This window comes from Asparagus officinalis, chromosome 4 (genome assembly GCF_001876935.1).
Source record: "Asparagus officinalis chromosome 4, Aspof.V1, whole genome shotgun sequence".
NCBI lineage: Eukaryota > Viridiplantae > Streptophyta > Magnoliopsida > Asparagales > Asparagaceae > Asparagus > Asparagus officinalis.
In genome coordinates this window covers 16,913,707-16,929,064 of record NC_033797.1, presented here as the reverse complement: position 1 = coordinate 16,929,064, position 15,358 = coordinate 16,913,707, and positions in this window count along the sequence as shown.

Below are 15,358 nucleotides of genomic sequence, written 5' to 3'. Positions count from 1 at the left end.
TCTCTACTTGATTTCTCTTTCATTTTCTCTTCAACTCTTGGTTGACTTGTTTCACTACCTCTAGGAAACATAATCTGAAGGTGTGAGTATATTTTGTTACTTTTTCTGCAACATAAGGTTTTGGTTTTCTTTTGTTGTATAAATAATCTCAAGAAGTTTATGGTGCAGCCTATATATTTTAATCTTCTGCAAAACTTCATGGTAGTTTTTGTTTTAGTGAGCAGCATGAATATTTCTATGTCGATACTTGTTCTGTGATTGTCAACTACTAAAGAGTATTTGTTATTGTTGTGAAGTTTGAAAATTTTGAGTTAGTCTTTTAAGTCTCTGATTTGGAAATTTGTAGGATGTCAATTTTTATATGATGTATTGTAGTGACGGAGCCATGAATTTTAGCCGGGGGTTCCAAAAAATATTTAAAACACAATAACATATATTGTTTATGCAATTTAACATCTAAATATCATTACACAACAAGACTTTTAAAATCATAATTCAAATTAGATTATGGTGTTTATAATACCATTCTTCTCACCTTATTTTCTCAAAACTTTTTCATGAAATCTACCTCATCAATGTTGCAAAAAAATCTTATTCAATATAAGTCACCAAACAATTATTCATATTTCATCTCTCATTTGGTTTCGAGGAATTGATGGTGAGGGCAAAAAGAGGAACTGAGAGCCAATGGTGAAGAGGGGAAATGGGTTGCTGGGTTTATCTTTTAGTAGCATTTCCTAACTCACGTGTAGCTCAATATCGGTCCCTCAAATCTTTTATTGTTTTCATATTCGTTCCCCACATCTTTGAAATTTGAAATTAGTCCCCAACTCTTATAACCATTTTGAAATTAGTCTCCCTAATTAGCAGTTGTTGATTTGGAGTGAAATATTCCCTTAATTTTAACTAATTTAGGAGATTTATTTCAAAAAAACTTTCAAGACATGGGGTACTAATTTCAAAATATGAAGACTTGAGAAACTACTTCGAAAGAATAATTTTTCAAAACAGACCCCTTTAGAGTTTTATTTTTCAAAATCGACCGGTTTTTTTTATTTATCAAAACCGACCCGATTTTGTGATTAGCAGCCTAATCACCATCCTAAATAGTCGGGGTTGGCAACCCCGACTATTTAGGAGGGTATTAAACCCTGATTAGATGCCTTAAACACTAAAAATTAAGGTCCTAAATAGTCGGGGTTGCCAACCCCGACTATTTAGGAAGGTGATTAGCCGGTTAATCACAAAATCGGGTCGGTTTTGATAAATAAAAAAAAACCGGTCGATTTTAAAAAATAAAACTCTAAATGGGGCCGTTTTGAAAATTTGTTCTACTTCGAAACACTTAAAAGATTTGAGGACTAATTCAAAATATGTTAGAGTTGGGAGACTAGTTAACACTATTGATATTTTTTAATTGATATCTCAAGGTTGGGCCGAGGCTCCCTTGGCCCCAACGTGGTTCCGCAACTGACATATTGTATATTATTCAGATAATAATTATGTATAATAGCCATGTCTTTGTTACTTGGGAAAATTGTATCAAGACGTGCCAAAGCAATATCTTCAAGTGCTGCAACTATTTTATTTTTTTTCAATGTGGTTCAGTCCCAAGAAGTATCACATCATGTGTTGCAATCTTTTTTTAGCAATTATTAGCCGCCAACTAAGCATAGAGAGAACATAAAACTACAAAACCCCAAAATGCAATTATCTCCTCTATTATTTCATGTTAGGTCTATTTAGAATTCATGTTAGGTCTAATTTCATGTTAGGTCTATTTAAGTTTATGTTAGGTGTAATTTCAGTTCATGTTAAGTCTAACAATAATTCATGTTAGGTCTAAATTCAATTCATGTTAGACCTAATTTCAGTTCATGTTATGTCTAATAATAGTTTATGTTAAGTCTAATAATAGTTCATGTTAGGTCTAATTTCAGTTTATGTTAAGTCTAATAATAGTTCATATTAAGTCTAATTTCAGTTCATGTTAGGTCGAATAATAGTTCATATAAAGTCTAATATTAGTTCATGTTAGGTCAAATAATAGTTCATGTTAAATCTAATTTCAGTTCATGTTATGTCTAATAATAGTTCATGTTAGGCCTAATAATAGTTCATGTTAAATCTAATTTTAGTTCATGTTATGTCTAATAATAGTTCATGTTAGGTCTAATAATAGTTAAATTAGATCTAACATGAACTATTATTAAGCTTAACATGAACTATTATTAGACATAACCTGAACTGAAATTACACATAACATGAACTGAAATTAGACTTAACATGGACTATTATTAGACATAACATGAATTATTATTAGACATAACATGAACTGAAATTAGACCTAACATGAAATATTATTAAACCTAAAATAAAATTAGACCTAACATGAACTCTAAATAAATCTAACATGAAGTTAGACCTAACATGAACGACCTAACATGAAAGATAGAGTAGATAAGGGAATTTTGGGGTTTTGTATTTTTTATCCTCTCTCTATGCTTAGTTGGCGGATAATAATTGCTAAAAGAGTGCTTCAGCACATGATGTGACACTTCTTGGGGCTGAACCACATAGAGAAAATGTAAAGAGACTGCAACACATGAAGATATTGCTTTTGGGGCATTGACACAATTTTCCCTTGTTACTTTATTGAAAAACAGTCTACATCTTCATTGAAAAAGAAGTGCATAGAGTGAGAAAAGACATGTAGTCTTTGATGATGAGAGCACCATTGTACATGGGTTCTCAATGCTTTTGTTTTCTTCAATAGGCTGCGTTTATGTGGCCACTTACCGGTTTGCATCTTTGGCTTAAAAGAATGTTTACATTTGGCTCTTTAATATAGACATTAAATGAGCATAAACTGCAAGATCAATAAGTCAGATCTCAACTCTTCTTCAACTGCGAGCCTAAGAGCTCTTCTTCGTCTCAATTCTCATTAACATGCGTACCATTTTCTCTTCAAATCATAGGAGTAAATGTAGACCAAATCCTAGTTTTATGTTTCTATTTTGGGGTTGTGTTTCTGAAAACTTGTCGGCGTACTCATAAAGGAGCATGTAATAATAAGTGATTAAGCTTGATCCTTATTATAAGCAGCATGCTGCATACTTATTAATTAGTGATTACGTACGCTTGAATATCCTTGCTTAACCACGAATCAAACAAGCCTGAATTTGAGTTCAAATTCACAAGCATTCATGTGCACCATGCTTGTATGACAAGGGAATGGCCCAATCAACTAGAAAAAAATGATGATAAATAAAAAATCAATTTTGACATTCTCTCTTGGTATTGATCCAATGATATTTTCTTTAAAAAATTAGAAGGAAAACAGAGGAGCAGCGAAGAAATCAATGGTCTCCATTGCTTGTCCATTTCCATTCTCTGCCGGATCGCAGCTTATAATTCAAAAGTATCTCCAGCTTCATTGGTAGAAAGAAATAAGCTCTAGCTACACCAAAAATTATCATTAAATAATTGTAAAGTTTAAAGGAAAAATTTACAGCCCAATGAGGATGAGTTACAGTAAAAGATAATGCACCGCTAACGGGCATGCAAACTATTTTAGTATTACTTTTTAGGGTGTTGCTACATGGACTCTAAATAGGAGACTCCTGAGGGGACAGGTGAGGTGTCAGCCCCTGGGGGCTTGATGCACTGTTCACCTCACCTGTCCCCTTGGGGGTCCCCTATTTTGGGGTCCCTGAGGAGTTTTCCTACTTTTTAAATTAATTGAAGGGATCCTCTCATTTCATCATTCGTTGAGACGGAAATCTAAGAGACGAGGGAAGGTGTTGGGTGGATGTGATTGGAAGCATGGTGGAGATTTGTTTGGGAGATATAAAGAGGAGGTAAGAGGATAAGGACCTGTTTGTTTCGTTTCCCCCAGAATCCAAAACCCACTTTCCTTAACTTTTTTACTTTCCCCCACTTTTTTTAACTCATTTTCCTTCACTTTTTCCACTTTTCCCCAATAATATTGTGACAACTCATCCCATCACATCTCATTTCTTACTTTTAAAAATAAACTAAACACAAGAAATGAGTCACATCAATCAACTCATCTAACTCACCTCACCCAACTTTCTTTTATTTTCTACCATCTTTAAAAATTACTCACATCATCCAATAATATGGTGACAACTCATCACATCTCATTAAAATTTCCTTCTATCTCTTTCCTCCAAAAAAAAAGAAAATTGATTTTCCTAAGTATGGGTCACATCATCCAATAATATAATGACAACTCATTTTCTCTCATTTATTTTCTTCGTTTTAAGAATGAACAAAACACAAGAAAGAACAAAAAATAAAGAAAGTGGAGGAAAATATTAAAAATTACCCACCTCATCCAATAATATGGTGACAACTCATTTTCTCTCTCACTTTCTTTCTGAATTTTGATGTGAACCAAACATCAAAAAGTAGAGAAAAACATCAAAATTTATTTTCTTTCCCCCACTTTCTTCATTTTTGTGCGAAACAAACAGGCCCTAAGTGTTCTCTCCTAAAAATTGATCCCTTTCTCAAAAGCCTAAAGCCTTCAAAGATTATCATCATCGCCAGAAGATCTGTGGTTGTATATCATCAATCTCACAGGTAACCTTATATTTATTAAATTCTTAGAATCTTGCAATTCTTTTCTTTACAATCAAATGAAATTATACCTGAAGGAGATTGGTAATGGTCTCGACAGTGGAAATTTTGTTAATCCCAATCTCATAGTCCATCCTCAAGCAAACTACCCATCCTCAATCTCTCAGCCAGCAACGGAGTTATTTGGCTCCGCTTCGCCGGCGACGGAGGAGGAAAGTAAGAACGATCTCGCGGCACAGCACTGGACGCGCCGGCTGTCGCCGCCGAGGCTCAGAACCTTCGCTGTCTGCATTGCTCGAGAGAGAGGTTTTTTTTGTCGGTTAAGTAGAGGATCCTGACTAATTAGAGGTCGTCGTGGTCGATGAGAACGAGGAGTTGGGTCTGGGTTTGGAGTTTGGGGACTAACTTAAAGAAGTAGTTTTGATTTTTCCACAGAATTTTTTGGGAAGTTTCATAAAACCCTGCTCTCACCCATATTTAAATAACCCCCTGAACTTCAATATATATCATTATAACAGCAATGCTCTATCTCTCTTCTCTAAAGAAAAAGAAATGATCAGGCCCACACGTTAAGATTGTTGGACTCATATTTTATTATTTTTTTAATTTTTTCCTACAGATAATAGCGGACTTTGAGCCATCTTAATGATTTTGTAGGTTCAAATTATATCTCTGATTAGTCGTGCATGATAATTTGATTTTTCTTAAAAAATTAGTTCAACCAGAGGAAAATATTGCTTATGAAGATGACGATATTTGTGTTTTTTTAAATTTAATAATAACTTTTGCTAATATTTGATGTAAAAGGTACTTACCAATTTTATATACAAAACAAATGGTTTGACTGGTCTCATATTGTAAATATTTCCATCTCTAGCATCCACCTTAGATATAGAAAAAATGTACATGTAACAAAATTCAAATAGTGTTCAAGTTCTCGACGTTAGTCTTGCCGAAATTGACTTTGAAGAGTATATATGTAGAATACCAAGGCATGATAACATTATGTATCTCTAAAAAAAAGAATATTATTTCTAATTATAATACAATGACAAATTATTCCAAAAAAAAGCCTACAGCTTGTTTTGCTACCTTCTATTTATTTGTTTTTTTTCTTTTAGTTGTTTGGTAGTAATATCTTTATTTATTTGGATTGCATTCTAATTTGTGTCAAGTTATCCAGCTTGCTTATTAAACTCCATTCTATGATTATAGGCCCACCTTTGGAAAAAGTTTGTATTCGTTTTAGTAGATAGTGTTATCCACATATTCCGTTTAGTGTTAATTCAATTAATTTTTCTAAACTTCTTAGATGATTACAACATACGCTCATGTATGTTAGCCCTTATGTTTTGATGATGTTTTACAACCACCATTATCGGTACTAATTGTTTGTTAAGTGACATTGTAGTTAATATATATCAAGCTTGTTAGTACTATGTATGGAGGATTGGATGGAATATGGGTACAACGATGATATCCAAAGGAGGAGGAGGCATAGTGATGAAGCAATGTTAATTCAAGAACAACAAATGCAATGAGAAGCTTCATCAACTCAAGCTATATCAAGACTCAAAGAGTTATAATTCTATGTGAGGATATTAGCTAGTTTTTCTTTTCTCTCTAGTGCTAGAATGTAGGCAAGTAGTTTTATATTTTACTTGAAGCTATTGGGATATCACACACATTTTCATACTTATATTTTTAAGCGTTTTGACAAAATTTCATTTTTCACAAAGTATGAGGACCTACTCGGAAAATTCCTTTTCTAAACAATTTGTTTTTAGTGTTAAAAACATTCTACAAAGTTTCACATTTTTTGGAAGTCATCCAAATATTTTACAGATTTTATAGAGTCAAAAACAGGTTTCAAAACAGTGTCAGTTTGTATCAGTTCGCAGTCGACCGTCACGGTCGATCACACCTATGTTCTTTTCTGAGTGGGTAGTAGAAACTTTCGCGGTCAACTGCCACGGTCGACAGTCAGCTCAAAAATTCTCACGGTCGACCGTAAAAGTTTCTGGAATTTTAGTGAACCTCGAAAGTGGCTCGCGGTCGACCGCGAGATTTTCACGGTCGACCGCTGCTTACTCAAACGGTCTTTTTAGTATAGATTTCAGGTGCCGATTTTTCCAGGTTTTGGGGGATTTGGGTATGGGTTTAAACTGCTGTGTTTTCTCCTATTTAAACCCCCTATACTCCTTCTTCTTCAAGTGTCCTAAATATTTTAAAATATCAGAGATCTGTTTTTCTTGAGAGCAAACTTTCAAAACCTGATTTTCTCTGTTTTCAGTTTCACTTCCTAGCTTCAGTGTAATCTTTCTCCTTACCATAAGGACATTGTAAAGAGAGTTTTTACACTATTACTATACACCATTACTACTGTTGAGAGCTTGATCTTGTGGAGATCAACCGTGTGGGAGTGAGATCTTATGGTGATCAATTGTGTAGTTGTGAGATCTTGTGAAGATCACTGTGTAGAAGAATTTCCGGCTTCCAACCGGGTTGTGTAGTGGATTCTCCTCGAGAGTAGGGAGCGGGGACGTAGGTCAGCGGGACGAACCTCGTTAACACATCGCGCGTCACTTGGATAACGATTTCTAACTCTATCTCATTTTCTATAGTTGTTCATTTTGTGGTTTATTGCTTGTCTTATTTTTTATTATACTATTATAGCCTTAAGATCCTAATCACCCCCCTCTAGGGTCCAACAATTGGTATCAGAGCTTGGTCTCCATATTAGTTTTTGGTCTAACCACCTTAGAGAAAAAAAATCTTATGGAGGCTTTAATGAATATGCATATGTTAGAGGGACAATCCTCCACTAGACCATCATTTTTTACCGATAGTAATTTTGCTTATTGGAAGGCTAAGATGAGGATTTACCTTCGTTGCATTGATCTTGACATTCTAGAACTCATAGAGAAGAAATATGTAGAAAAACCCAAAGTCGGGAACATGACCGATGGAGAAAGGCACCAAGCCAATCTCAATGCAAAGGCCATGAACGCCTTAATTTCCGGTCTTTCCCCCAATGAGTATAATAAGGTTTCTACGTGTGCAACCGCATACGAAATATGGGTGAAATTATGTATTACACATGAAGGAACCCCCCAAGTTAAGGAATCCAAGATTAGTGGGCTTATGCATGAATATGAGTTATTTAAGATGCTTCCTAATGAATCCATTAATGCTATGTTTTCTCGCTTCACTAACATAATCAATGAATTGCATGGTCTTGACAAGAAATTAACTATCTAAGAGATGAACTACAAGATCCTTCGTTCATTGACTCCGGCATGGGAACCCAAAGCTACGGCCATAGAAGAAGCTCACGATCTTACTACTCTAGCTCTCGATGGCCTCATCGGTAAGCGTAAGGTTCATGATAAAAAAGCTCAAGGGAAAGGAGAAGGAGGAAGTGCCCCCGCAGGATGTTGAGGAGCCATCACCAAAAATGAAGACCATAGCTCTCAAAGAAGCTAGTGATAACTCCTCATCATCGTCGGAGAGTGAAGTTGATTTTTCTAGAGAAGTGGCTCACCTCTCTAGAAGAATCTCTAGACTCATTAAAATGAACAAGAAGTTTAATTCCCGATCTAACAACAAATTTTCTTCACGTGTAGGAAAGTGCTTTGAATGCAATGAACCGGGTCACATCGCTAAGGATTGCCCCAAGCTTAAGGAGAAATACTTGAAGTATAAGAATAAGAAAGCCATGTATGCCGGATGGGAGGAATCCGAACCAAGTGATTCAGATAGCAATGAAGAAGGAGCTAAACTTGCTTTTCATGATCCCAACATTTGCTTCATGGCTTATAAAAAGAAGGTAGTTTCCGACACCGAAAGTGAATCCTTTTATATGCAATGTGATCTACCTACGACATTAGAAGAATTAAACATTGAGTTTAAAAGAATGACAAAAGAATTTTCTTCCTTTAAAAAGTTGCATGCTTCTTGTGATGCCAAACTAGAACAACTACAAACCTCTCTTGCTTTAAAAGATGAATTGCTAGGGGATCTTGATTTTGAAAACAAACAATTAAGATTCAAGATTGAAAGACTTGAAATTGAGAGTGGTAGGATTAGACCCACTCATGCTTATGCTAATTATCATCATCATGAAAGAAATAGATTTCATAGATCTCATGCCTCTACACACAAGAGAAATTTTGTATGCACATATTGCATGAAACGTGATCATAGTTCTACTCATTGTAGGATTAAAAACAATCATGATTTTTATGGAATGACATGAGTACCCAAAGATACCAAGATTACTAACCACCAAGGACCCAAGATTTGGGTACCTAAAGTTACTACACATTCATCTCTTGTAGGGAACATCACGGCAACGACGTAGTGAGATGTGGTACATTGATAGTGGTTGCTCACATCATATGATGGGCAACAAAGAGCTTTTTGCAACCCTATCAAGGATTGAAGGAGGTAGTGTCTCCTTTGGTGGTGGAGAGAAAGGTAAAATCATTGGTATTTGATGTATTGGTAAGACACCCTCTCCCGTAATAGAAGATGTTTATTTGGTTAATGGCTTGAATCATAATCTTCTTAGCATTAGCCAATTGAGTGATAAAAGTTTTGATATTTCTTTTAAACCGGACAAATGCATTGTTAGCTCAAATGGAAAAACTATTTTTGTTGCTAATGTTAGCTCAAATGGAAAAACTATTTTTGTTGCTAATAGAAAATCTAATGTTTACATTTTTGAGATGAATGAACTAGTAGATTAAGATGTCAAGTGCCTTGCGGCGGTTGATGAAAACCCTTGGATTTGGCATAAGTGGCTTGGACATGCGAACATGGAATTGATATCTAAATTGTCCAAGAGGAATCTTGTAAAAGGGTTACCAAACTTGCATTTCATCAAAGACACCATATGTGAAGATTGTGCTAAAGGTAAACAAACTAAGTCTACCTTCAAATCCATCAATGAGGTATCAACTTCTAAACCCTTGCAATTACTTCATCATAATTTATTTGGTCCTATGTGTGTTACCTCTCTTGGAGGCAAATACTATGTTTTTGTTATCATTGATGATTTTTCTCGTTTTACATGGACAATCTTTCTTGCAAGTAAAGATGAATGTTTTGAAGAATTTTCAAATCATGTTAAAAGAATTGAAAATGAAAAAGATTTGAAAGTTGTTAAAATAAGAAGTGATCATGGTGGTGAATTTCAAAATATCTTTATCTATAATTTTTGTGCGTATCGTGGTATAACTCATGTGTTTTCTGCTCTAAGAACACCACAACAAAATGGTGTTGTTAAACGGAAAAATCGCACCATACAAGAAACGACACGAACTATATTAAATTCTTTTGATTTGCCTAATTATTTTTGGGCGGAAGCCGTTAATACGGTTTGCCATGTTTTAAATCATGTTTTGATTAGACCAAAGCTTAAGAAAACTTCTTATGAACTATTTTATAGAAAAACTCCTTTCATTGGATATTTTCGCATCTTTGGTTATAAATGTTTTATTTTAAATACAAAAGATCACTATGATAAATTTGATTCTAAAATTGATATTGGTATTTTCTTAGGATATGCACCTCGAAGTAAGGCTTATAGGGTTTTTGTTTGGTGGAAAATTCGTAATAAAAGAAATAAAAGAAATTTGATTTGTATTCTCTCGATCTTAATTACAATTTGAATTCCGATTACAAAAGAGAGGAGAATGATCTGGATTCTCCCCTTTGTTTAATTCTAGGTTCCTTAGGTGGCGATGGAGTGCCTCATTCGATTGCTCGCGTCGAATTTGCTCTCCGTTGACGATCCGAACGTCTCAATTCACTAGAACAACTGACTTGTGTGGTCGAACTAATCAAGAACTCTTGATGAGCTTTGTAACTCTAGTGAAAAAGAGTTGTTTGAACCGAAAATAATTCAGTTGAGAAGCCAAGTATCAAATATCTGGAAATTTTCGGCTGTTGAAGATTGTTGCCTCCAGATTTTCTCCTCTCTAGAATCCGATCTCAAAAATCCAATCCTTAACTCTGTTGAGTTTGTTGATATTTATAGGGATATTAGGGGTATAACTACCCCCATAATCTGCACATAAATGAGGGTTTAGTCGCTCTATTAATCGGGTGTAACAACCCACGTAAACCACTCCCCAAATCGTGGGTGAAGAGCAGTTTCAGAATTGCTACGATTAGGTTTGAACAGGTCAATCGCAAGTCTTGCATTGCTGGGCATGAACCCGCGTATACTTTTGGATGATGCGTCAGCGTCTGAGCTTGAGTTGTGTTCACGGTTGAATTGGTACCACGTTTGTGTTGCGTTCAGCGGCTGTGAACGCGGTGCGTTAGAGCTGCATTTGTGCTGCGTCTGCGCTGTGCTTGAGCTGCGTTGACAGCTAAAGATGTAGTGATCGTGTTGCTTTGATTTTGGAACGTAATCACTTGTATCTCAATCTCTGGGATGCAGGGATGAGTTCCGCACCTCGATTTGAAGAAATTATTGCCTTGTAATCCCTTCTTAGTTGACATGAAAGTCGTCTGATTGTGACCTTCTTAGTCCAAACTATCGGTTGAAGTCTGATAAGGGTGAACTATCTATTATGATTTTTAGACAGTCTACAGAACCACCTCCAAAGTTTTTAAAAGTTCGTAGTTGACTAGGACGAATTTTCAGAATACTTTGGGTCCCAAAATTTTATTGACTGATTGCTTACTTCGTCTGACTTGAAGACATCGTGAACCTGGTTGTCTGGAAGGTAACTTTTACGTCTTGATGATAATGAACTTAGTCAAACAAGCTAAATCCCAAGTCATTATTGACGAACCAAACAAGAATAATGATGACAACGAATTTGTCTGGGTCTTTGAGATACTCCACTCGATCTACGATGAGGTGCATTCAGTTGTCCAGAAAATTCTTGTAGGAATTAATGAACATGTGAGACGCAACTACAAGAGTTGGGTAAGAGAGGGCCAAGGACAGCGAAGCAACCATAGAAACACTAGCTACGAACTTGTCAACGAGGTCATCCTCAGTGAGGTTGAGCACCTCTGGGCTGAAGACAGATCCATTGTCATAGACAGAGAGAACCACAAGCCTGTATGAGAAGGGCCTTATCCTAAGTTTGGCCAGGAAGGCAGTCTCAGAGCAACCCATTTTATCTCTTTACTTGATCAGCTCAACTGGGGTAATGATTTTAACAATATCGTTATTACTCTTGGTTAGAATGTTAAGCCCTTTGAAAGGGTTAGTTGCGTAATAGACTGAGATCGATCACCAAAATGCAAGGCTAAATCGTGCATTTGACCATCTGAATGTGAGGATGCGTTTAGAGGTTGAAATCCCTTATTTGAAAACACAAAAATCACGTTTTGGGTGGGATTTCGCCTAAAACCCAACGCTGATTTGACAACTATAGCTGTATATAAATGAACCACTGAGGTCAAATCAAAATATCATTTGACTTTTCTCTTTCTTACTCTTCCGTCAACAACTTAACATGGTTCATGTTCATCTTCTCCAGTGCTTCAACGAAGGAAAAATTCATTCTTAAATCCTTCATCAACCATTCTATATCTTCTGCGCTACGATTAGAATGGCTCCCAAGAAGAAAATTGCTTCTAAATCATAGATCGCCCAAGCTCAGGGTGCTCCTTCGACTAAATCCTCCGGGGATGTTCAAACCGCCGCACTGTCATCTCCGATTTTCTCGATTAACAGTAAGTTTGGGCAATCGTAAATTGTTTTGACAGATTCTTTATCCTCAATCTTTGATTGGTGGTTTGCATTCCACCATTAGAACATAGAGATAACCCTGTTGGCCTTCTTGTTTTGATGATGATTTATAAACAATTTACTACTAATGTTGTTTGTCTAGTGTTTGTGCATTCCTATGTATTGTAGACAAACAACGTAGTTGGAGGTTGGATGAATTAAGCCTACACGATCATATCAAGAGGAGGTTGGCGGAATTGTGGAGTGAAGCAACGTACAATTCAAGTTAAAGATCAAGTTCAAGCTTTATCCGCAAGTGTACCAAGTCAAGCTTAATTGAAGATTAAGATTGCTTGGGTAATGTAGTTTTAGATTTTATATTATGTGTGTTATATACTCTAAGCTCAATATCTATACACACACATTAATTGGTTTCTTCGTATATATATATATATATAGTTATATATATATACATAAGTTTTGGTTTCTATGCATATATATAGATATATATATACATACATAGTTTTTGAATATATATATATATAGTTATATATATATACATAAGTTTTGGTTTCTATGCATATATATAGATATATATACATGCATGGTATTGAGTTTTCATGTTTATAATATGAAATCACATATTTCATATTTATTATTGTGATTTGGTTTATCTACTTAGATATGAAACAAATATATTTTCATATACATACTCCTATGTTTCATTCTCTAATGTATTTGTGAAAATATCATATTATTAGTTCTTAGACTTAACAATATTCATATACATATTTTATTAAGACTACATAATCATTGTGCAAAGTTTCAAAACATGGTTTAGCCTAAGTGTCAAAATTCACATGTTTGCATTTTCGTGTTTTGGACTATTTTGTAAAATTATGATATTTTTCATTTGGGAGGTCCTTTCTAATAACCAGTCGCTGTAGCATGTTTATTATCATGTCTACAATCATTCCCCAAAGTTTTATATTTTTTGGAATTTATTTGATATTTTTAAACAACATTTTAAAATCAGCAAATCAGACGGTCGACCGATCATTTGTTCATTTCTTACCATGCGACAGAGAGTTGGTCGGTCGCCCGGTCCGGTCGACCGAAAGCTCCATCGGTCGACCCTACCGGTCGACCGACGATTGTCCAGAGCTGGTCTTCGTGTTTTTTTTCTCCATCGGTCGACCGACAGAATTTCTAGTCGACCGATAATAGATCCGTTGGACTTCAACGGCTATTTTCCTGAGCTGTTTGCTGGGGCTGTTTTTGTCTTTTGGCTTGGGGTTTTTGACTGAGATTTAGAGTGGGTATAAATACCCTATTGCTGTTCTTTTTCAACAAAGCCAAAAAGTTTTTAACAAGGGTTTTAAAAAAGGGTTTAAGCTTGTTTTAAGCTTGTTTAAGGGTTTGGTTTAAAGCTGTTTTGGTTTTCACAAGTGGAGAAGATTATCTTCTTGTTTGGGCTTCAATCTCCATCTCTCCATCTTGTTATCCAGAGAAGAATCTCTAAATTCATCTCTAGCTATTTATTATTTTGTTTATAATTTCTATATGCTAGATTTTAATTGAGTTTAGTTTGATTTTGATTTCACTCATTGTTACACACACCCACATTGAGCTTATTGTATCTTTCATACATAGTATAGTTGGGTGGTGAGAGATTGTAACTTTGAGTTGTGCTTAATTGAGTTCTCACCTGTATTAGAGAACAAATCATTTGTTGTTACATTGTGAGTGTTGTAAGGTTTTCAGTGAGCTAGAAAACCGAGAGTGTGTTGTGAAGTTTTCGGTGAACTAGAAAACCGATTGTGAGGAGTGACGTTGATCGGTGAGCGTTGAAAACTGATACTGTGAGGTGTAAACGTTATTCGGGTGAACGTAGAAAACCCGGTTGTGATAGTGGATTTCTCCCCAGGAGTGGGGAGCGGAGACGTAGGACGGAAGGTCCGAACTCCGTGATCATATCTTGTGTTTGAGTGTGCTTTGGCGTTTATTTATACTTGTGTTTATAATTCTTGTCGCCATTGTCATTAGCTCATTATTTATATGATCCACTATCTAGTTCATATTGTTTACCCTTGTGTTAGTTTATATATCCTTGCATATATATTTCATCATATAGGATATATCTCATTGTTTACATTGCTTATCCTAGCTCATATATTTTGTTATATTTCATACTTGCTAGGATAACTTGTTAATTAATTTTAATTGGCATACAATCAGATTAGATTAGCATAAGACCCTAATCACCCCCCTCTAGGGTCTAACAAACCCTCAGTGTTTCTCTATTTTAGAACGCATGGTTAGCTCCGTCGTTCATGATATTTCAACGCAGGTTCAGACCTTGCGTTTCGAATTTTGAATGCAGGTCAAAACCCTGCGTTTAGCGTTCTGTATGCGGGAATGGACCCTACGTTTAGGAATTTAGACGCGGGTATGGTCCTTACGTTTAGGAATTTAGACACGGGTCTAGACCTTGCATTTAAAACTTTGGACGTGGATCTGGACCGTGCGTTCTTGAGTTAGACTCCCTCGTTCAACTGACTGATTTTCTTTTCTATTTGTAGTGTGCTACTTCAATGATCCTCTTTCTTTCAACCACTACTTTGGTCATACGGGAGGTGTGGAGAAGAATACAATTTTTAGCTTTCAATTAGAGTATCCAATATTCTAGGACACCAACAAAGAGCGGGCGAAACTTATCACTCAAGCTTTCCCCGAGACTCTCAGGTCCTTGGTTACGGATGCTAAATTTGAAATCGCATAACGTGAGATTTTAAAGAAATCATCCTTCCTTTTTGGGGATTTTGTTAAAATGGATCCCAAGCGGATGTTTGAGGGAAACTACAAATGGCTGAGGGCCGTCAACAACCGTTGCCTTTTCCTTCCCAACTTGGAGCGAATGTGGCCGATTTCTTATTATCAGTGCACTTCTATCCCACGGTCAATGGATTGGGAACTCGTTCAGGACCAAGGAGGTGTTGCTACTAGGCACATCACTCCTCGGGGCACTCATCCGGCTGGTTTTAATCATTTTGT